The sequence below is a fragment of the Mus musculus genome, chromosome 3 (genome assembly GCF_000001635.26).
Source record: "Mus musculus strain C57BL/6J chromosome 3, GRCm38.p6 C57BL/6J".
In the NCBI taxonomy this organism is placed as follows: domain Eukaryota; kingdom Metazoa; phylum Chordata; class Mammalia; order Rodentia; family Muridae; genus Mus; species Mus musculus.
The window spans coordinates 107796138-107819339 of NC_000069.6; the positions used below are offsets into that span (position 1 = coordinate 107796138).

The following is a 23202-nucleotide window of genomic DNA, read 5'->3' on the forward strand; positions in this document are numbered from 1 at the left end:
GAGATCATTTGCTTTATCCAATGCAAAAAAAATTTTTAAAGATTATTGAAATGTATTTCCAAATTTTCCTCCTGAGAAGCCATTAAATTTACATTCCACAGTTGATAAGAGTGTGTGGCCAGCAGCCCTGGGAGGGCTTGGGAGGCATCTCGGCTGGCAGTGATGGAGTTAGGTAGCTGCTTTGGTATGGGAGATTAAATCTGAGAAGGTTTGGCTGGTGATATTTAGGTCCTTTGTCTGTGTGTTAAGATGGGGGAAGATTCTAGCTGTTAAGTGGCGGGGGTGGAGGAGAGAGGAGGATTTGGATCAGGAGGCTAGAAACTGGGTTTGGAAATATGGCATGTTCAAAGCAAACAAAACCCCACATAAGAGTCAAAGGATAAATAGTCAAAAAACATTTCTCCAAAAAGGCCAGCAAATAGTTAAAGAATAACCAAGTGTCAGTTTCAGATTTCATTCATTCCACTGGAAAAGAATCATGGAATTCAAAAAATGTTTACAATTTTAAAGGGGGACTTGGGAGTGAGTCACATAAAGCCCGGAAGAGCTAAGGTGTAGAAGAGAGCCGACCCGGCTGACAGCGCTCTTGTCTTTTCTCTACAAGTCATTGTGGCATTGTCATGTGACAGGAACCAGAGATTGATATCTTATGACTCACCTCTCCAGAGGGTTAGTGTCTTGGTTAGGGATTCTATTGCAGTGAAAAAACATCACGACCCAAAGCAACTTGGGGAGGAAAAGACTGATTTCAGCTTTTGGTTCTACATCACCATCCACCATTGAAGAAAGTCAGGACTGGACCGTGGAGGCAAGCACTGGACAGATGAATGCTGCTTACTGGCTTGCTCCCCATAGCTTGCTCAACTTGCTTTCTAACAGCATCCAGGACCAGCAGCCCAGGAGAGGCACCTCCCATGGAGAGCTGGGCTCTCTCACATTAATAATCAGTTAAGAAAATGCAGCACAGGGTTTCCCACAGGCCGGTCTGGAAGGGGTATTCTCTTAATTGAGGTTCCCCGTCTAAAGTGACTCAAGCTTTTGTCAAGTTGACATAAAACAAGCCAGCACAGCTACTGAAACCTAATTCTGTCAAGATCAGAAATCTCAGGGAAGGGCTCTGACCCCTGTCAATCAGCTGTTGCCTGAGGGCAAGCTGGGGAAATTGTTCCCTGTGGATCTGTCAGGTGTGGCTTTCTTTTAGCCAATATTAATATAAAGGCTCCTGCCACAGAATTTAGGAGTATAGAGCCTGTATGTAAATCATGTGATTAGAGTTTCATAATTATTTTTAACCTCTTGTGCTGTATTCTGGGGAAATTCCTCAGTTTCTTTTTCCAGGGCATGAATTATTCTGTTCCTCCATGCTCCATCTCAGGCCTTCCCATCTGTTCAGACCCTGTGGGCCTCACTTCCACGGCAGCTGTTCACATACATGGTCTCCTTGATTCCTCCGCTCCCGGTTGGTTAAGAGCCATTGCCAGTGGCTCTACAACCTTCCTTTCATCTGGACTGAGCGCTCGAAATGCTTTTCTTGGCAAGTTTCACATTTTCCTGTTTCTTTTCCATGGAGATACTTGTTTCTTTTGAAGTGAAATGTGGCAGTGTGATTCTTTTCTCTTTCAGTAGGGAAGTGTCATGTCTTGGAGTAATGGTTAGAGCTCGGGTTCCAGAGCTACAACTCCCCAGTGCTCAAAGTTTGACTTTGTGACTTCTGACTAAATAGACACAATTGGTGTGTGTGTGTGTGTGTGTGTGTGTGTGTGTGTGTGTGTGTGTGAGCATGTATGTGTGTGTGCATGTGTGTTCTGACAGAATCTCACTACTTAGGCCAGGCTGTCTTGAAATTCACTAAGTAGCTCTGCCTGGCCTTGAACTTGAGATCTCCCTGCCCATCTCAGCCTCCTGAGTACTAGGACTGCAGATGTGCAGCCTTGTATGTGTCTATCTCTCTGCAGTTTTCTTCGTCTCTTTGAGCCTTTGTTTCCTTATCTAAACACTTACTGGATATGTTTCTGTTGGGGGGAAAGTACTGACTACATAAATGAAATCAGAGAAGGGAAGAAAACAGTGAGGCTGGTGTATATGGAAGTGTGCTTGGAGCATGAGCACAGAGGGTCATTTGGTAACAAGTCCAAGTTCAGAATTCCTGGGTATGACTGTGCCTCTAGGTAAGGTCTCCATGTTGCTTCTCAAGACCTGACCTCATTTATTATAAGATTATTACAACCACTAGCTGCCTCTATCACACGTGGTATACAATGCTGATGAAAAACAGAGACATTGTCATACATGCTAGCCTTTGCCATTTGTGAGAAGAAGACCACCATCAGTGGCTCCTGGTCCAGCTCTTCAACACACCAGATGGTGGGGATGGTGAGGTGGAGGCTTGTCTGAGCATCACTGTATCCAGAGCAAGGAGCGACTCTTCCAGTCAGCTAGAATGGCCCTCCCGGCATCTGTTATTCAGATAATTTCCTTTGCCCATATCTATAGACCTCTCATGATTCATTTGACAGTGAAGATGCCCTTGCCCAGGGCTGCACTACATCAGAAACCAAACCACGACCTGTTGGTCTGGGTACTTTTAAATTGCCCCAGGGCAGAGTTTCCCAAACTTGTTTACTAATAGAAATCTCTTGGGGAATCTGATAAAAATACAGATTTCCACTCATATTCCAGATCCATAGACTCTTCAAGGGAGTGCCTTGGCATCTGCATTCTTAATCATGACCTGGGAAAGTTTAGGAAATAACCACCTCAGTAGCTGAGCACACACGCCGCAGTTTCACGGGCTTGGGATTTTTTTTTTTTTTTTTTTGTGAAGAACTTAAATCCTTAAATCTTTCACCACATGATCATGAGTTTCATTTAGTGCTGGTGATGGGGTGACCTACTGGCCAGTAACCAACTCTAGAAATAGTTGACCTGAGAGCTGGAATGGCAGAGGTCAGTGACAGTAGCTCTAGGGGTTGCACCCATCCTTTGGGGATCAGCAGGAAACGGTGTCAAGGAAAGGCGGGGCCATCTCCATAACTGGGACTTTTGCTCACTCGGGTGGGGTTGGAACAGGCCGGTAATTCCCTGATGGAAAGAGAAGGTGCAACATTATGTGCTTGTCTGGTTGCTCTCTTTTCTGGGTGTCGTTATTCCAAGTTCCAAGATGCTATGCATCTTCATGGGTGTAGATCTTCAATGTATGGAGAGAAGTAGAATGTTGCTATTCAACAGAAGATAGGACTATAAACAAGTGACAGGATTTAGCATTTATGGCTGTTGGCTGCTAACAAAAAGACCCCTCCTAAATGCAGTCATCTGTCCACAGGATAACCAAGTCATGAGTCTTTGGGAGCAATCTCTTTCCTTCTCCCTCATATATGCATAACACATCTCCTAAGCCCATAGTTTAGGAACTGGGGGGAGAGGGACAGGCGGTGGTCATGGCTAGCCCCTCCTTCTCCCTGTCATGATTTAGTCATATGGGGCTCATCCATTTCTACACTATGGAGCAAGCTTCTGTTTCTGTATCAAGACTATTGAAGGGTGAGAGGAATTGATGGACTAGAGAGGCATCTCAGAGATTAGAAAGTTCTTGCTGCTCTTTCAGAGGACCCAAGTCCAGTTCCCAGTGTTCATGATGGGTGGGTCACAACTGGCTTCTGGCCTCAACAGCATTCTCTCTCTCTCTCTCTCTCTCTCTCTCTCTCTCTCTCTCTCTCTCTCTCTCTCTCTCTCTCTCTCCTCTCCTTCTTTCTCTCCTTCATTATCTCTCTCATTCTCTCTTTCATCATACACACACACAAGTAAGTCAATCTTTCTTTTTAAAAATACTGTATTGCTAGGAACTGTGGGTGTGGCAGCACAAGCAGAGAGCCTGTTCAGCATGCATGGAGCCTTCAGTTTGATCTCCAGCACTGTATGAACTGGGCTTGGTGATGCACACCTGCAGTCCCAGCACTTGGAATGTGGAAGCAAGATCAAAAGTCCAAGGTTATCCACAGCTACACATGGAATTCAAAGCCAGTCTAGGCTACAAGACACTGCCAAAAAACAAAAATGAAAAACCTCTTAGTAAACATGTTAGACCCCAAACTGAAATGCTTTTCACAGATGTTCAGTGAAAGGATCACACCCAGAAAAGCAGACTGTCCCCACCTCTGCTCATCCCAACCAGTTCTTGAACAGGCTTGGCTCAGAGCACAGAAAGGTGACCCTCCTGGACACTGCTCCTGGCTCACCTCTTCCCAGAGCACCAACAGAGCTATACACTTGGGGACTTTCCCTCTCTAGTTGCATAACTGACAAAGAAATGCTCTGAAGGGCTCAGTTTGGATCCTTATACAGTTCTATTTTGCCCAGTGCTTAGAAAAAGTACCTCATCGGAGTAGATAAACAATAAATGTACTCCAATCAAAAATACACATTAAAATAATAATAAAAACTATCGGGATGAAATGAAATAGAAATTATCAGTGCTAGTGTATTACTCTCTGCTGGTGCACTAACAAGTTGTCACCAGTTTACTGGCTTCAAACAACACAAGCTTCCGGCTCGGTGGTCAGAAGTCCAACAGAGGTCACATGGGTTACCCAAGCACTTTTCTGGATGTTCCTAGGCTGAATCAACTCATATTTTCCAGCTTTGGAAGCTTTTCCAACTCCCTTGGCACCTGGCTCTCTCTTCCATTTTTAAAACTAGTTGGCCAGTTGGAGGAGTTCTCTAAACTCTATCTCAACGGGTTTCTTCAGTGTCCTTCTCCTTTGTCAGACCCTTGTAAGTACTGTAGGCCCATCTGGACAACCCAGGGAAGCCTGTCCACCTGAGGGTCGGAGATATGCTATCTCACTGTTCCCCATGGTGGTCTAGCCATAGAGCTTAGAAATGGACAGATGCTAGATGTGATCACTTAGTTGTGACCCCATATGTTAGAAGCTTGACCTCCATGGTGGCGATGTCAGGAGGTAAGACCCAATGAGAGGAGGGAAGCCTTGGGTTGTGCCTTCATAGAGGATTTACATAGTTCTTATAGGACCCAAGTGTGGCTGTGGCTTCTTGTCTTACTATTGGTCTCTATCTGTTCACAAACTTCCACCATGGTGTTATTTATCATGATATGGCCCAATAAAGGGGCCACCACCAGGGACAAATCAATGCAGTCACCCAGTGTTGGGCTTCTAGACTCAAACTTAGCTAAATAAACCTCTCTCTTAAAAACAACAACCAAACCCCACAGCTTTAAATAAGCCTCTCTCTTAAAAACAACAACAACAAAATTCCACAGCGTTGAGTATTTTGTTACAGTGAGGGAAACTTACTGACACATTGTCTTTGAGGGGAGGGTAGGAAGAGGGAGTCTCTACCACAGTTAGTAGGAATGTATTGAGTAGAGCCTCTCAAGTTCTCAGGAAGGATGTAAATTTCAGTGAAGCTTCTCTGAGGCAAATTGGTGGTTTGGAAAATAAGCCATAAAATGTATTTGTTCAGCCAATGTGTCTCATACTCTATTCTCAAGAAGTGGTACTAACTCTGTGCTTGTGCGTGTGGGTGGGATGTGGGGGTGAGGCTCTCAAATGCTCATCATTGCTTTACTATTACTACCGCCTTGCCCAGACTGGAAATAACCTTACTGTCCAGTTGCAGAAAGGCTCACTAAGCCTCATCATATCCATATAAGGAATATTAAGTTGACAGTGAAAATTATACTCATGAAACTTTTTTATGAAATAAAATATGCATATATCCTAATGTTAAGTCAAGCTTAATTTTGTTGTGAGCACAAAACAGATAACAAAAAATAAACTACATGAAAAACAAAAAAAGGATAGAAAATAATCATAGACTCAGCCTGGGAAGGAAAATGTGATTAGCCATGGAAGTTACTAAGGCTGGTGTGCCCACCTGGAGCCTAGGTGAGAAAATCCCAACTTCTAGCACAAGCTTCCCCTAGGTCCTAATGGACTTCCTGTTGACTTTTGTGTTTGTAAGTAAACATTTCACTGGGAGGTGGCTCCACGTAGCTCTTGCTACAAAGGCCTTAGGGCCTGCAATTCCTGTAAAGTAGTGAGGATTTATAATCTGAGTGTTCCCATGGTGAGATGTGGGAGGCAGAGACAGAAGCTTGTGAACCATCCAGTCTGTGCATGCAGTGGTAAGCAGTTAGAGACCTGGGTCAGAGAGGTTTGAGAGTGAGACTGACACCTGGTGTTGTCTTCTGACTTCCTTGCACATGCAGCAGCGTATGTACATGTGCATTCACACATACACATATGGACACACATTAACACACCCCACCGCCACTGCCACGGCCACCAGGAGAGCTCATAAGCATCAGCTGTCTGAGTCTGAACCAGTCTGCCTTCTAAGGACTCCTGCTAGAATTCATTTGAGGAACTTTATAAAAATGCAGATGCCTAGGGCCTGCTCACCCCCAGAAGATCCCATAAGGTTGGGTCAGGCAAGTTAAAACATTCCCTTGAGATACCACAAGCTCTCTTCACTCAGAATCACAGCATCGGATGTCTGGCCAAGGCCCACCCCTCTCTTGGTCTTCTCCAGATTCCTTTAGTATGCTGTGTCAGGAACCAAGTGTTCATGTCTGGCTTTATCATGCTTCCCAGTAGATTAGCATCCTGCTTCTTCCTGTTAGGAGAATATCCAGATGCCCTGAGAGCTGCTGGCATTGGCTGGGTTTCAGCAGCCCCTGCGGCTACTTTAGATCTCGTCCTTCTGCGGTTTGCTCTGTCTCTCTACATCCCTCCACATCCTATTTCAGATGAGCCTGCAGGTCAGCGTTGTTCAGCTATTCTGCTGGATTATGCATGTTCTCTTTCATTATGCTGATTCTCTCCCTCCATTTTTTGAGATCCAGTAAATAAAAGTTCTCTTGGACCTTTTAGAAGAAACTTAAAGAAAAGACAAACTTAAGAGATAAGCAGCATAATGGCTTAAGAGCCAGGATTCTAGAGCCAGAGTTCAAATCCTTGCCAAGAGAACGTAGACAAGTCATAGGATCTTGGTGCCTCAGTTTCCCTATTTGTCAGTGAGGATGATCATCACACTACTTCCTTGGGCTCTCAGAATGATTCGGTAAGCTAACGATACACCCCAAACAGTGCCTGGACCAGATCTATGGGTTCCATGTCCATGGACTTAACCAACTTTGGATTGCAAATATCTGTATGTATGCATGTGGTATGTACATATGTGTTCATGTGGGTGGGTGCGTGTAGAAGCCTGAGGGCAATGCTGAGTGTCTTTTTCTATAATTGTCCACCTTATTTTTTGAGCCAGGGTTTTACTGAACCTGAAGCTCACCAATTTGCCTAGATTGGTTAGTCAATGAGCTCTAGGGCTCTGCCTGCCTCTGCCCTCCCTCCTCCAGTGCTGAGCTTACAGATGTGCATCCTTACACCAGGCTTTTGTTGGGCGTTGAGGACCTGAAGGCAGAGCCCTCATGCTTGCACAGAGTCACCTTTCCGATGGAGCCATTTCCTAGTTCATCATGGATTTTTTTTTTTTGAGGTTTATTTATTATTATATGTAAAGACAGTGAAGCTGTCTTTAGACACACCAGAAGAGGGCGTTAGATCCCATTACAGGTGGTTGTGAGCCACCATGTGGTTACTGGGATTTGAACTCAGGACCTTCGGAAGAACAGTCAGTGCTCTTAACCGATGAGCCATCTCACAAGCCTGAATTTTTTTTTAATTGAAGCTAGACTCAGCATTGACACACAACCCTTTCTTTTTTCTATTCACAAAGCAATGAAGGATAACAGCTACACATGGCATTTACTAGGTATCCAATTAGTTACATTTTTGTTTTTGTTGCTCTGATAAAATACCCCAACAATAGCAACATAATGGAAAGGAGGTTTATTTGGGCTCACAGTTCCAGGGTATAATCCATCATGGTGGCGGGGGTGGAGGGGTGGCACAAGGGGTCAAGCTCAGCTGGTCACATGGCATCTACCAGAAGGAAGCAGAGAATGCTGGTGCTCTGCTAGGTTTTCCTTTTTATTCAGTCCAGGACTGAAGCCTAGGGAATGATGCTGCCCATCTCAATTAACCCAAAGTAGACAGCATTAACAATCACAGGGATCCAAATTTATCTAGAGATGAAATAAAGCTAACAAGAGCCTTTACATGGGTTATATTATCTGGGTAACATTATCATTCTCTTTAGTATAAGGGACTTTGCACATCCAAGGATTTCAGCACAGGGATAGGAGTATGGAGTTCTGAAACCAGCTCCTGTGTAGCCACCAGCGGTCACAGGTTACTGGGTTCCTGAAAGGAAAGCTGGGGGTGGATGGGAAGGACAGTGAGAGAAATAATGAGCCAAGACAAAGTTCTCTGATCAAGACTCAATCTTTAATTGTAGGGTCTTGAATTTAAAGGGGGAGACCCATCCCCCACTTTGCCAGGATCTCCTTGCTTTGTTCGGATCTCATCTGGAAAGCAAGCTCAGCTGCTCACCAGGTAGCTTCTTGCAGGAAGCTGCAGATGTGGCACACAATAGACTTTATCTAGGTCGGAAGACTCCATCCTAGGTGGGCTAGCCGACTATGGCAGAAACAGGCCTGATTCAGCCCACCCAAGGCTGGAGGGAAGGGCACACTCCTTCCCCAAGTACACAGGTATGACTGTGTGGTGACTATGGCAGCTCTGCATCCTGCAAATGCCACAAAAATTGCTTAATTTGCTTTATGAATTTAATTCTAGTGACAAGAGTCCTTTATTGTACAGAAGGGACCTGCTGCTGCTTTCACTGGAGGAAACAGATTATAAGAAAAAAGCTGAGAAATCTGCATGAGTCAAAACCCTGAAAAAAAGAGAATATGGCTAAAAAGGGAGAGAAATGTCTAAAACCTGAAATTCTCATTGGACAATCACACATTCACCAAGGAAACAGTCCTGGCTCTACCTTCCTCCACACTTCCTTCAAATTCTGTCCCAGCAAGCACTGGTTTGTCTTATTCCTTCTTCCTACTCCTGCAACATCTGCTCCCATCCAGGCTACCTTGGTTTTCCCTTTGAGCGATGGTGGCAGCTCCTCACCTGTACTCCCATGTCCACTTTGGCCTCCCTCAGTAATCCAGTGTATTCTCCACTCTCCACACAGTAACCACAAATAGAATCGTAGGCCATCAAGATGGCTCAGCAGGCAAAGGTCCTTGTCACCAAGTGTGATGACCTGACTTCAGACCATGTATCCCACATGACAGAAACAACTCCCACAATGTTTCCTACCTAATCTCCACACATGTTAGGTGGTTTACACATGCCCCCCATAATAAATTAATAAATGTTAAAATTTTGAAATGCAAATCTAATTATATTATCACCATGGTTATCCTATTATCATAACCTTAAAACTACTCAGGGGGTTCCCAACACTTTCAGAATAAAGAAAAAGTCTTAACATCTCACCAGACCCTGCAGAGTCTGGGCCACACTTGTTTCTCCATCCTCACCATGCCCCATCTTTCTCTGTTTTACCCATGATGCCTTCCTTCAGACTTGTGTAATGATGAAGCTTCCCCCAGGCCAGAGGGCCTCTGCAGGTATTAGTCTCTTTCTGTACCTTGTTCTCTCCCACCTTCACCCACTTAAAGAAATTAATAGATTTTATTTATTTATCTATGTTTTTATTTTTATTTTTATTTATTTTTCAAGTCAGGGTTTCTCTGTGTGGCTCTGGCTATCCTGAAACTCAATCTGTAGACCAGGCTGGCCTTAAATTCACAGAGATCCACCTGCCCTTGCCTCTCCAAGGTGTGTGCAACCACTGCCTGGCTACAACAACAACTACTACTGCTGCTGCTACTCCTCCTCCTCCTTTTCCTCCTCCTCCTTTGGTTGGTTGACTTATTTGCTTTCTGTATATGTATCTGCATGTACACCTGAACGCCAGAAGAGAGTATCAGATCCTACTATAGATGGTTGTGAGCCACCATGTGGTTGCTGGGAATTGAACTCAGGACCTCTCTGGGAGAGCAGTCAGTTCTCTTAACCACAGAGACATCTCTCCAGCCCTAGATTTTATTTTTTTAGAGCAGTTTCAGGTTCACAAAAATTAGAAAAAAAAATGAAAGAAGGTGCGAAACAAAGAGTTTGTGTCCCCTCCTCACCCCTTCCTATCCCCATACACAGCCTCCACCTCCGTCAACACGGAGAAACACTTCAGTGTGTCAGTCTGTGAACCCACGTTAACACACTGTTTACTACCAAACACCACTGTTTAATTTACATCAGTGCTGATTGTGGTGATATTCTCTGAGCTATGGCAGGTGGCCTATAGCAGTATTTCTCAATCTTCCTAATGCTGCAACTCATTAATACCTTATGTTGTGGTGACCCCCTTTTGTTACTGTTATGACTCATAATGCAAATATCTAATATGCAGGAGGGTCTTAGGCGACCCCCAAAGGGGTCACAACCCACAGGTTGAGAGCCATGATCCTATATCATCATACAGAATATTTTACGGTTCTAAAAGGTCCTCGTTCGATATATGTGTACTCTTCCTTCTCTTCAGACCCCTGGTAAGTACTGATTTTTTTTTTTTTTTTAGTACTTCCATAGTTTTGTTTCTTCTAGAGCATTCAATCATTGAAATAATACATTACATCAATTTCCAGATTGGCCTCTTTCACTTAGCAGTATGTTTTTAAGATTCCTTCGTATCTCCATGGCATGATAGCCCATCCCTTTATCATCCGAATAATAGTTCATTGCAGGGGTGCATCTGTTTATCCTTTTTCTGATTAAAGGACATCTTGGTTGCTTTCAAGTCTTGACTATTATAAACACAGCTGCTATAAACATCTGCATGTAGATTTCTGTATGAATGTAAGTTTTCAATTCCCTTGAACAAATACCAAGGAGCAAGCCTGCTGGGTCATTTGGCAAGAGTATATTTGGTTTTGTAAGAGACCACCAAACTGTCTCTCCATTTTTCATCTCACCAACAGACAGTGTCTCACTGCTGCATTTCTTCACCAGCATCTGGTGTTTTGGGCTTTAGCCATTCTACTTGTATAACATTGTGGTGTTTTCTGTGTATTCAGAAATAGAACCTCGCATGTTAGGCAAGTTCTCTGTCACTGAGCTACACCTCCAACCACACCATTACTGTTTTAATTAGCAATTTCCTACTGTTTAATTACACATAAACACATTTTCACACTTCTCGGCCATCAATGTATCTTCTTTGATGTGTGTTCTGTTGACATCCTTTGCCCTTTTTTTAAAAACTGTGTTGTTTCCTCTCCTTTTATGACTTCGGTAAATGCTCCATTCATGTCTTAGATCCCAGTTATCGTCCCTCCATCTTTAACTTGGTAGAAAATGAAACCCTTTTTATGAGCTCTTGGAGTGATAAGTGTGCTGCACATGTCTGGAGCTGTGATCTTATACATATTCATATAATTCTTTGAATAATGTCTGGTTTTTGTGTGTTTGTAAGAGCAGGCAGCATATCCGGCCTTGTTCCCTGGGCTGACTGCAGAGAATGTTAGTGCTGGCCCTAACACAGCAGGAACTCGGTTAACAGAAGGAAGGGTGCCTAATAACCTCACCTAAGGTGAAGCTGGGGAGGAAGGGGTGGGGCCCTCCTGCAGAGAGCACCTCCAGTACAGGGAGAGCACAGGAGTCCAGGGAACTTTTACAACGGGGAGGAGGGAGCAGAAGGCCAAAAGTGATCCCCAAAGCAGCACAACCAGTGTCAGGAATACTAATGTGGAAACTGAGCCAAGATATAAACAAATAGAAAAAGACTTTTTTTTTTTTTTAATTATTTGAAGCAAGAAAACAGCCAAGGCAAGCCAGACTCCGTACAAACTGGAGGAGGCAGCATTTTTAATACATCGGGTTGTTCTCCCTCAAGAGGAGTAAGTCTCCCACCGGAAGGCAGTAAGGACAATTCCAGAGGGAAGACGTCAGGTTGGAGGTCAGCACTGAAGCTGGGGAGGCGTCTGCTCGCACCGATTGTGCTTCCGACTTCAGATGAATCTCATTAGAACTTGGGCACGCAACTGTAGAGCATCATCCACAGTTTCTGAGAAGCTTGGGCAAGAAGCCCAATACCTAGGACGTGTGAAATGTTAGTCTGCTTTCAAAGAGCAAGAATGTGCAAATGGGGTAAATCTAACGACCTCTGACTTCCAAAGTTGAGATTAATTAATGCTATGAATCTGGACTAGATTTGCAACAGAGTGCCTAGAAAGTGGAATGTAAAAAATTTTCTGCTTCAATGAGCTTCCATTTGAAAGTTGCCAGCAAGCAAGATGAAGACAGCCAGTTTCCTTGGAGGAAGTCCGTCCGTAGAACAATCGCAGGAACAGTCTTCTTCTGCCAGGGGGACTTGGGCATCTACACCAGTACCTGAGGGTGAACTGTGGCTTTTCCTCCTAACTCGTGGCTTGATGGAAGCTGTTATCTGTATTTCTTGGTGTGAAATGCTAAATGCTGGAAACAACTTGGCAAAATTCCACAGGGCAAGGAGCCTTCTCAGGGAGAAGAAATCAGAGCTAATTTCCACGATGTATTATGAGATCTCACCTGGACTGAGGTGTACATACCTGAATCACACATGACTTCCACCAAAAACCATCATGGGCTCTCTAGTTATGAGAGTTTGAGGGTGGAAGGTCTGGCTTCAGAAATCCCAATGGAGCCACTTTTCTCAATTTGCCAATTAAAGGTGAGTAATGGTGACAAAAAGAGATTTAATCAGTGTGCACATTGGGAAGAGAAACAAATAAAGCTGTCCAATGACCCTTCCCAAAGTCCATTTTCAGGGGAGTGATATGAGGTTTAGGTGAACTGAAGTACAATTGGAGCAGAGGGTAAGAGGCTTGCAGAATGAAGTGGACTTGTTCACCGTGTAGCCTGATTGCCTGGGTTCTGGTTCTGGTTTTTGTACTGGTAGATTGGAAAAGTCTTTATTTCTTTAGACTTCTCCTAAGGTATTACCTCTGCAGAGTGCTGCCCCCTCATCAGAGATAATTGTCCTCATTTGAGAGATGGTCCTGAGGCTCAGGCTCACCAGTGCTCAAAGTTGGGGAATAAAGGCATAAAGGCAAAAGGGCATAAAGACAGAAACAGTCCTTTGTCATAGAGATGTTTATCAATATGTCCTGTTGTTCCTGGAACCCAAAGTGACTGCAGGCTTAAGACAGTGACTGGAGCACATTTCAAGAATACTGGAGTGGGGGCTGGTGAGTTGGCTCAGTGGGTAAGAGCACCCAACTGCTCTTCTGAAGGTCCAGAGTTCAAATCCCAGCAACCACATAGTGGGTCACAACCATTCGTGACGAGATCTGACTCCCTCTTCTGGAGTGTCTGAAGTCAGCTACAGTGTACTTACATATAATAAATAAATAAATAAATAAATAGATAAATAAATCCAAATTTAAAAAAAAGAATACTGGAGTGGGATAGTGTAAAAACGAATGGTGATGTGACTAAAAGATGCATGTGCAAAATGAAAGCAGAAACACGAGGGTTTGACTCCTGCTCTGCTCTCCATGGGCCTAAACCTTTCTGAATACTTGTTCTCCTAAGGGAGAAATGGTGGCCTGATTGTCCTCTTATTCATGCAACTAAGGCTGAAAAAATCCTCCCAGTCCATCTGCTCCAGGAGCCCAAGCAAGCATGCAGCATTCTTGTCTCAGACTAACACTGGGGATGCTAACCTCAGTCCTTTGAGAGAGCTAGAGTATTAATATCGGTTTAGTGAGGCTAGATGAAGCCTTCAGGTTCCAACAGCAACACAGCTGGCAGCAACTGAGGAGAGAGATTCCCATTCCTTCAGTGAGAACCAACTAATCAAGCAAAGCCAAGGAGAGGGAATGGTTAGTGTTATCTCTAAGTCTAATGCAACTGCTACCCTTTGCAATAAGAGGAAATAGGAAGGCTCGAAGCAGAAGACCTACTGAGCAGAGGAAGAAGCGATCATAAGGGGCCTGCAGGCCAAGGAATGCCAAGGGCTGCCAGCAGCCCAGAGCAAGGCTGGGCAGAGCACGGACTGTCTCTTGAATTCTCCAGAAGGAAGTGACCTGCCACACCCTAGCTTCCAGAATTTAGGATAATGCGTTCTCGGTTTTTAGTTTTGTTTTTATTTTGTTGTGTTTTTTTTTAATCAACTTTATAATATGTTGTAAAGCAGCCCAGACAACTACTTGATTTGAGCATACATGAATTCAAGAGATTAATCTGGGAAATAAAATATGTGACTCTTATCTGGATCTTAAACTTGTAAGACAAGTTACACTGGTTAGGTTTACTGCACAGGTGTCTTGTTTCTTGTAACGAGTCAGGAAAATACTAAACCATATTTCTGTGGCTCCAGCTGAAACATGACTTTGTCTATAGCTAACCTATGAGGTCTCATACTGACAGGCTGGTGCTGGCTTGGAAGAAAGCCGTATCACTCTAATCTGAATTAACCAGTAAGTATTTTTTTTTCTTTTGTTCTCTTTTTGGTCAGATGTACAGATAGTAGCAAGTGGGTGGAGACAACTAATCAAGGTCGTCCGGACAGTTGGCATGATGAACCAGAAGCCCGAAGGTGAACTATTAGGGAGAGCAGCATAGAGGTAAAACCCATTGTAAGACTCAGCTGGAGGGGTTGGTTGGCTCGAGAGCAACTCACATGGGGAAAGGCTGGGAGTGGTGCCGCCTAGCCACTAAGGCTAACTCAAATAGGTTGTGGTGACTCAAAAAATGGTAACCATGGCAACTGTTGACACTGGTGCACTAGTAACACAGCTCACTCATCAAGTCTTCCCATAGAAAAATTCAGGCCACCGAAGTATTTAATGGGAAAATCATACGATTCGCATAAGTGATATTCTGGGGAGATGCAGAGTGTTCTGTGAGAAGTTTCCAGGACACTGTCTAACTCTATTAAATATGGAATGCTTCATCTCAGGTTTCCAAACCATTCCTTCCCAGGAGCGCCTTTTCTCACAAAGAGACTAAATATGTACCACTGGGGAGTTGGAGGGACAGAAGTGGGTCAGCAAGTGCAGTGCCCATGGCCTTTGCATCAAGGTGACCCAGCAGAGAAGTGTGCAGAGCTTCAACAGTGCCTGGTGCCTGCCCCACCACATAACATTACTCTTTTACTTCCAAAATCTCCCAGAGAGATCTCTGGCGGGAAAGGTCAATTCCAAACTATATATAGAAGGGAATTCTAGAAACTGTATTAAAAGTATATGTGTGTATATGTGTGTGTATGCATGCATGTATGAATATTGTGTGTGTGTGAATGCATGCATGTGTGTATGTATATTGGAGACAAGGTTGTCCTGCAACTTACTAGGTTGGCCTTGAACTCACAGAGATCCATCTGCCTCTGCCTCCCAAGTTCTGGGATTAAAGTTGTGCACTCCCACACCCATAAAATAATATTTTTAATAAATAAAGATTTATTTTAGTTTTAATTCTGTGTGTGTTTGTGCACATGTGATGCACATGTGGTATCTAGGGAGGCAAGAAGGTATCAGATCTCCCAGAGCTGGAGTTACAGACGGGGTGAGGCCCTAGTATATGAGCTAGAAATCAAACTCTGGTCCTCTTCGAGAACAATACTGGTTCCCAACTGCTGAGCCATCTCTCTAGCTCTAACATCTTTTATTCTCTGAAGATGTCATGCATTTATATAATACCTATTGACCTGTAGCCAGCCACCACCACTCCCTCCTCTTTCTAGCACCACCCATCCCCTATCTCCCTCCCAACTTTGTGTCTTCTTTTTAAAATTATTATTAATAGCCTTTTGAGTTCAGTCAGCTGCTGACATGTTCATGGTTTGGAGGGAGGAAAGGGAAGGGAGAAAAGTTGTGATTAAAATTCACCCTCAAAAATAAACAAAAAGGGGACAGATGGAAGACACCCAGGGGCCTGCCTTCCATGGGGCCCGCCCACAGCTGGAGCCACTGTGATGTGCAAGTCCGCGGTGGAGAGAAGGGACAGGAAGAGAAGTGGAGCAGTTTGAGTACTAGGAGAGAGGCAGAACTGGAGATGCAAGGGCGGAGGGGAATAGCCTGATCTGACGCCATGTTGAAGTACTGGCCAGTGCTGCCACTGAAGGCCATGTCTGGGTCCATGGTCATGCAGCAGCAGGGGTCTGTGTCCATATCTGTGGATCACATTACCACCAAAGGTCATGAGGACGTCCCTGGTCTGGCTGCCACCTGGGACCATGTTGATATCTAAGGACTGTGCAGAGCTCACGCCGGCCCTTGGTGGTTGCAGCACTCAGGGGAACAGGTCCTGCACCTCATCTGGTAGAGCAAAGTAGAGCTGGGCCTGGTAGTGTGGCAAGGGTGAGCCGCCCTGAGAGCCTGAGAGCAGGAGAGCTGTCCCTGTCCCTTGCCAGTTGCAGCAGTGGGTAAGCTGGCTAGGTGGTGCTGGGGAGCTGGCCCTGGTAGAGGGGGTGCAGGAGAGCTGGCAGGATGAGCAACTCAGCTACCACCAAGGCCCAGAGTCAGGACTTTGAGTTGGCCCACCCCAACATCTACCCCATCTAAGAACTGCTGGGGGTGTGAGGGGTTGGTCCTACAAATCCAACGCTGCAGGAACTCTAGGACACAGGGGCAACAACAGGATAGCAGAGACAAGTCCCAATGAGACTCCAGTACTGATAGTATAGCAGAAGCCAGAGGCCTGGAACCAGACCAATGGCTCATTGCAATGAACATTCGAAAGTAAAGATGTGAGGCAGCTTCCACGGTGAGATAGGTTGTTTCTTGTTTTTCTTTTTTGTTTGTTTTTTAAATTTTGTAAGGTGTGGGGAGATGAGTGGAATTGGGGTACATGATGTGAAATTCACAAAGAGCCAATAAAAAGTTTAAAGAAATAAACAAAGTTGCCTTCTCTATTATTTTGTTCTAGTGACAGAGAGCTAACTTATCAACAAGGGCGAGTAAAACATCTGTGGTTTTATCTGCACATCCGGATTTCACGTGACCTGTAAGAAAGTATTAGGATTAGAGCCAGAACCAGTGGAATTAAACTAATTAATAGTGAATATCAATTAGAAGGGAAGGGATCAATATTCCCATCCCTTCCCTTTTTTGGACTCAAAGTACAAGGTCATCTCAGATGAGCTAGCATGGTTCTGCCTGAGGGCCACGGATGGAAATCCACCAGGGCAAAAACAAAAACAAACAAAACAACCAACCCCCCTCCAAAAACAAACAACAACAGCAAAAACAAACAAACAAACAAAAAACCATAAGGGAGGAAAGTGAAGGGAAGAAAGGAATGAATGAGGGAGGCAGGGAGGGAGAGAGGGAGGCAGGGAGGGAGGGAGGGAGGGAGGGAGGCAGGGAGGGAGAGAGGCAGGGAGGGAGGGAGGGAGGGAGGCAGGGAGGGAGAGAGGCAGGCAGGGAGGGAGGGAGGGAGGGAAGGAGGGAGTCAATTGTTTATTATTTTTTTATCTTTCTGTTTTTCCCCTGTGGCACTGGAGATCAAACCTGGCGCATTGCTCACGATAGGCAAGCACTCTGCCACTGAGCTCCATCTCTACCCTTCAGAAGAATCCCTCCTCTTCCTTTCACTTTTTTCCTTCACACTCTATAACTCTATCTTTTTCTATTTCATTTAAAAAAAATAATGCAAGGTAGACCTGCACTCATGTAGCCCAGGCAGGCCTTGAATCTACCCTCTTTCTACCTCAGCCTATTGAATACCCAGGAATAACTGTGGACACCTCCTCACCCATATAAGAGTGCAAATGGGTGACTTTTGTCATCTTCCAGCCCAGCTGCCCTAACAATGTATGCGGACTCATGGCTGGAGCTTTCTGGGCTAAGCTCAACACCGGACCCTGGCAGTGTCTTCCCCTGGGAAAGCACCCAGACCCACACAGAGGTCTGCAGTGCAACGCCATGGCTGCAGAGAACTGGGAGGGACTACCTGAGGACAAGAGCAATGACCTCAGGATCCATCCGAGTTCCAAGAGTTGCTCTGTCCCTCATTGGCTACCTGGCTTGGTTTTGGTCCCTGGATGTAATTTGGAAGCATTACAATTTCTTTCTCAGGGGGCTGGCGAGATGGCTCAGTGGTTAAGAACGCCGACTGCTCTTCCAAAGGTCCCGAGTTCAAATCCCAGCAACCACATGGTGGCTCACAACCATCCATAACGAAATCTGATGCCCTCTTATGGAGTATCTAAGGACAGCTACAGTGTACTTACATATAATAAATAAATAAATCTTTAAAAAAAAAATTCTTTCTCAGAAGGGCTGTCCAGAGGATTAGAGGCTCCAAGGAGTAGAGAGCCGACAAGGGTCTCTGTAAACAGGGAGCACCTGTTCAGGAGGCAGTGCCAGCCAGGGCGGTCATGCCTCGGGTGGGTAGCCAAGTATCACCTCTTACTCAGTGGCTCTTTGATCTGAGGGCAGAGAAAGTGTTGACAGAATTATTAGTCATCTATTGTTTTGTCCCAAATTAGACAGAGGCGTTCTTTGGTGTGTGTTTTTAACCTAGTGTTTCTGCTTAAAATTCAAAATAGGATCTGGTTTGGTGGTTCACACCTGTAATCCTGGCACTCAGGAGGCTGAGGCAGGAGGAACATTGTGAGTTTAAAGCCAACTTGGGCTAACAAACAGTGTGTGACCTTGTCTCAAAAACAAAATAGAAACAGACAAAACCCTGTAAAAGGGGTAAGAAGTATCACCTCATAGGATGACTATAAAAATTAAATGAGGTGTCATGTTACCCCCGCCCCCCCAAAAAGCAAGGCCTAGCACATGGAGCCAATTTCTGCCTTCTTTCCTCAGATCTTTAGTGATCACATGCAGGGGAGGTAACAAACACAGCTAAGACGATAGCTTAACTTTACTGAGAACTTAGTTGTATTCAGGAACCATGTGAAGGTCCTTCTCATTGGCGGTGGTTGGTTGATTTACTCAGTCCTTACAGAAGCTCTAAGGCATGTGTACAAATGCTATCACTGTTTACAAAAATGGGAGAAGGAACCAAGAGTAGATAGGCACAAGCTCACATAGCTGGGAAACATGGGAGCCAGGGTGCCAGCTCACACATCCAGCCCCGGAGGCCCTGCTCCTAAGTGCTCTATGGTAGATTCATTACTTTTATGAAAACAAACCAATCCACACCCCTCTTGAAAGTGACTATTAGTAATGGAAGGGAGAGTCCCTCTGGTTAGAGCAAAACTGTGGTCAGATGGGGCTTAGTTCCATCTGCCTTTTTTTAAAAAAAAAGTATACATTAGTGTTTTGCCTTAGTGTATGTCTTAGGTGTTGTATCCCCTGGAACTGGTGCTACAGACAGTTGTGAGCTGCCATGTGGATATTAGGAATTGAACTGGTGTCCTCTGAAAGAGCAGCTAGAGTTCTTACCCACTGAGCCATTTCCCCAGCCTATGGCTCAGCCATTAAAAGCCAGGCTCACAACCAAAACTATAATTTGATCTTTTAAGTTAATATCACTAAATGGTCATGTACAAGAAAGGATTGCGTGTGTGACCAGATTAACATATTATTATGTGTCATAAACAGATATTAGCTTGGGTTCAGCTGGATACAACGTTTTAGGTCAAGTATTGCAGAGGAGGAAAGATCCTTTTAGAGCACAAGGCTTGGAAGCTAACATTTCTCCCCAAGAGTCACAGGGAAAAGGAAGAATTTCTCAAGTGTAAGGAGCTTGGAGATGATAGGATGACTGTAAAACCTAAAGGAGGTATTAAATGTGACCCCAAATGACCAACGTGAGAGAGGAGGCAGCTGGCACAAAGATGGAAGACAGAAGTACTGAGCTGAATGGAAACGGGGGTTGCCATGGAAGCCAACCGTGCTGGGTGATGTGGTTGAGAAACACAAAGGAAGGGAGAGTCCAGGCCAAGGATATAGATGGGCAAGATTTTACTTGGGGATCCAGCCCTGTCTGGCTAACAGGATACATCCAGATTGTCACCCAAACTGGGGTGAACTACACAATATTTCTTCTTCAACCAATTGCCATGTATCCCTTGGCAAATACCAGGATGCAGAGGTGAAGTCACAGCTGTCTCAGGAAGTTCATGAGTCTCTTGGGACAGACTGACAGGCATGTGATTGCCATGCTGCGTAAGGGTTATTTTTAAAGACTTGGCTGGAGCGTGGCTTGAAGGAGCAAAGGGGAAGCTGGTCCAGTACCAAGGAGGTGGGTCCTAAGCTACAGCATGGAGAAGAGAGAGCAAGGCATTTTCCAGGAGGATGGCCATGGAGTGCTATCACTTGTGGACAGAGTGAGCTTCGTTTGCAAGATGCTGAATCAGAGCTGGGTTGGTGCATTTGGAAAAGTTTGATGTTGGCATGGGTGGACTGGAGGACTTGAGTGGGAACATGTGATGGAGAAGGTAAGGCAGAGCAGGAGTTCTGCTAAGGGTTTCGTTTATCCTCAAGGATGGTTTGCAAAGATCTCCTGTTGGGGTGCTATGCTCCAGGACAGTCTCTTTCAATAGCCCTCCTAGCCTATGAGAGCCGTCACTTTCAGGAACCCCAGTGAATACTATAGGTACATCAGGCTCCTTACGTAGACGGACAGAGAGTTTGCAGTTCACATATGCACGTCCTCCCAGATACTTTGAGTCCTCTCTCAAATTACCCATAATACCCATGGGTGTAAATGCTATGAGGATACATTGTTACACTGTATTCTTTAGGGAGCCAAGACAAGAACAAAAGTCTGCATGTGTTCAGTACAGATGCATTTTTTCCTTTTTTCTCTTATTCGAAAAGATTATTGCGGTTTCAGTAGCTATAGCGACCTCCAATCCGCCCCTCATGACTTGGCCTGGGGAATGCCAGGGATTTGGTGGTATGGGTGCCAACTAGTAGATAGACTTGTCTTACCTTGCCCATTGGTTAAATCCATACACACAGAACCTATAGATATAGTTGCTACCATATTGCCAAAATCCAGATCACAACCCATTATCAGGTAACAAAATCAATTTTGTTTCTGAAAACTGGATTCTTTTTAAATTATGAAAACCTCACATTTTTCAATAACTAAGTACACTCAAGCATTGCCTTAGAGGTGTTGGGATCTACTTTTTGTCTTTTTCAATCTGTCATGGATTGATCCTTTGGTAAAATACAACAACACAGCAACAGGGAACTGGAGAAAAACATCACATGCTTAGATGTTACAGTAGTGTCAGATTTTATAAGCTCCTAAAGTATTCTTTGTTTTCTAACAGTTTTATTAGGAGATAATTTAAATACTGTACAATTCACCCATCAAGTTTGTGTGTTTGAATGTATAATATTCATGCATACATTATATTCTCAACTCTAGAACATTTCTATTCCTCCTAAAACAAACTAACTAGTCATTACCAGTTACTCTCCCTTTTCCTCCAGGTTCACCAAGCCCTAGGCAATCACTAATGTACTTTCTGTTTCTGTAGAATTATAAATTCTAGACACTTCACAAAACCACAATAGATCAATATGTGGCCTTTTGTGAGTGACTTCCTTTTAAGCCTAATTTTTATTACAAGTAAATCTTGTTAGTGCTTGAAAGAAATATGAGTGAATCCAAGCTAAGGCCAGTTCCAGGAGTAAAGAAGGCTTGTGGGATCTGAGTGATCCCTGGGGTATGAACACGCGTGTCAGACAACAACTGCTCATATCTCCCACCTCTTAGGAGGTAACTCAACACAGGTCACCCACACAGCCTTTACCAGATTTTCAAGGATAGCTTTCAGGGTTGGCTCACTAGCTAACCCTCCCCAATCAGTTTTTGTTTGTTTGTTTTTTTGTTTTGTTGTTGTTGTTGTTGTTTTCCTTTAAGAATTAGTATAAATGAGATACAGAGCAAGCAAGGCAAAGAGCACTGTCTGTAGGCCAAGCCAGTCTGTGGTCATTCAGCACACATTCACAGGCTAGGCCCAGGCCCTGCAGACACTGTCAGAGTGTGGACATTACAAGCATTGCTTTGCTGCATGGAACCAGCTCAGGCAAGCAGCATACAGGAAAGAAGGCAGAGGAGATCAGGATGGGAGTAAAGGATGGAGAAGGAGCTGGCACTCACATCCATAAGGATGGCAGAGGTAAGTCCTGGATGGAGAGGGCAAGGTGAGTCTGACTCCTGGTGTGGGGGACAGGGGGTATGAAGCAAGTTCCTGACTGAAGGAGGCAGGGCTGAAGGGAGTTCTGATGCGAGCATTTGCTAAGCACAGGGAACCACAGACAAAGGGGCACAGGAAGCTATTATCAGGCTATAGAAGGGACGATGCCCGCACTGTGAACAGGGTTTAGCAGGGACCAAGGAGTCAGCAAACATGTCTTAGGGGCTTCTAGTTCAAAGTCACGTTCCTCGTGAGCTGAAGAAACACTACAGTGTGGGCTCCCAGGAGCCCCATTATCCTAGAGCTCACCCTGGGTACCAGCGCCCACTGATTGTTATGAGAAGGCCCATGGCTGGCTAGCCGGCTGCACTAAGGCAGGGGGAAGCTCTCCTTGGTGCATGTGAAGTCTATGCCCCAAATGTGCATCTGTTCATAGCAAAGATCATGCCCTGCTCAATTTCTCCAAGCACTTGTTTTCAGTGGCACTTGTTTTCAGTGGTTAAACAAGTGTGCCCACTGAGTTTCTGATTTTCTTTTTCTAAGCACTGGCTTAGATGATTGCAGATGTTCACTGATCTTTCTAATGAGTAATAGTTTCCTCCAATTGCTGGCTCCCTCTTCCTCAAATGGCCCATTGTCTCCTCTGCCTCCATGGCTCACTGGTCCACAGGCCACTTACAGTGCCACCCATGTGGACTACCCTCTACAGCTTCGGTGGCATCGTTTTCAGAGCCCACCAGCCTTGCAGCATGGGCCGGTTCCTCCTTTATCTTTAGTGTCCCACCACATAGATATACCACATTTTGTTTATCTGGCTGGTGGACATGTGATTTGTTTTGTCTTGTCGGCTATCATAAATAATCCTCCTATGAAGGCTCACACACTGGGTTTGAGGAAAAAAATAAAGACTGGTTTATCTTGCGTGCACACACCCAGGAGTGGAACTGATGGCTCGTACGATAACTCTGTTTATCTTTTTGAGGAACTGCTCGACTGATTTCCACAGACTCTGCACCGCTACATTCCATCAGCAGGGCAGACTTTCCAATTTCTCTCTCTTTGTTGACTCCTGTTCTCATCAATGTTTCTGCTGTGCTGTGGTTTGGGTTT

At 44.7% G+C, this 23202-nt stretch overlaps 1 long non-coding RNA gene across 2 annotated transcripts in view; it reads left to right on the forward strand.

Annotated features, from left to right (window-relative positions):
- Gm40121 overlaps positions 1–16814 on the forward strand; it is a 116727-nt gene extending 99913 nt beyond the window's left edge. Inside the window, exons 3-4 of one of the 2 annotated variants that reach the window (XR_001783952.2) lie at positions 11804–12702; positions 14491–16814. This is a non-coding gene — a long non-coding RNA (predicted gene, 40121). The remainder of the gene's footprint in view (positions 1–11803; positions 12703–14490) is intronic. The other variant, XR_003954675.1, reaches the window with a different exon arrangement.
- Positions 16815–23202: the final 6388 nt, after the last annotated feature.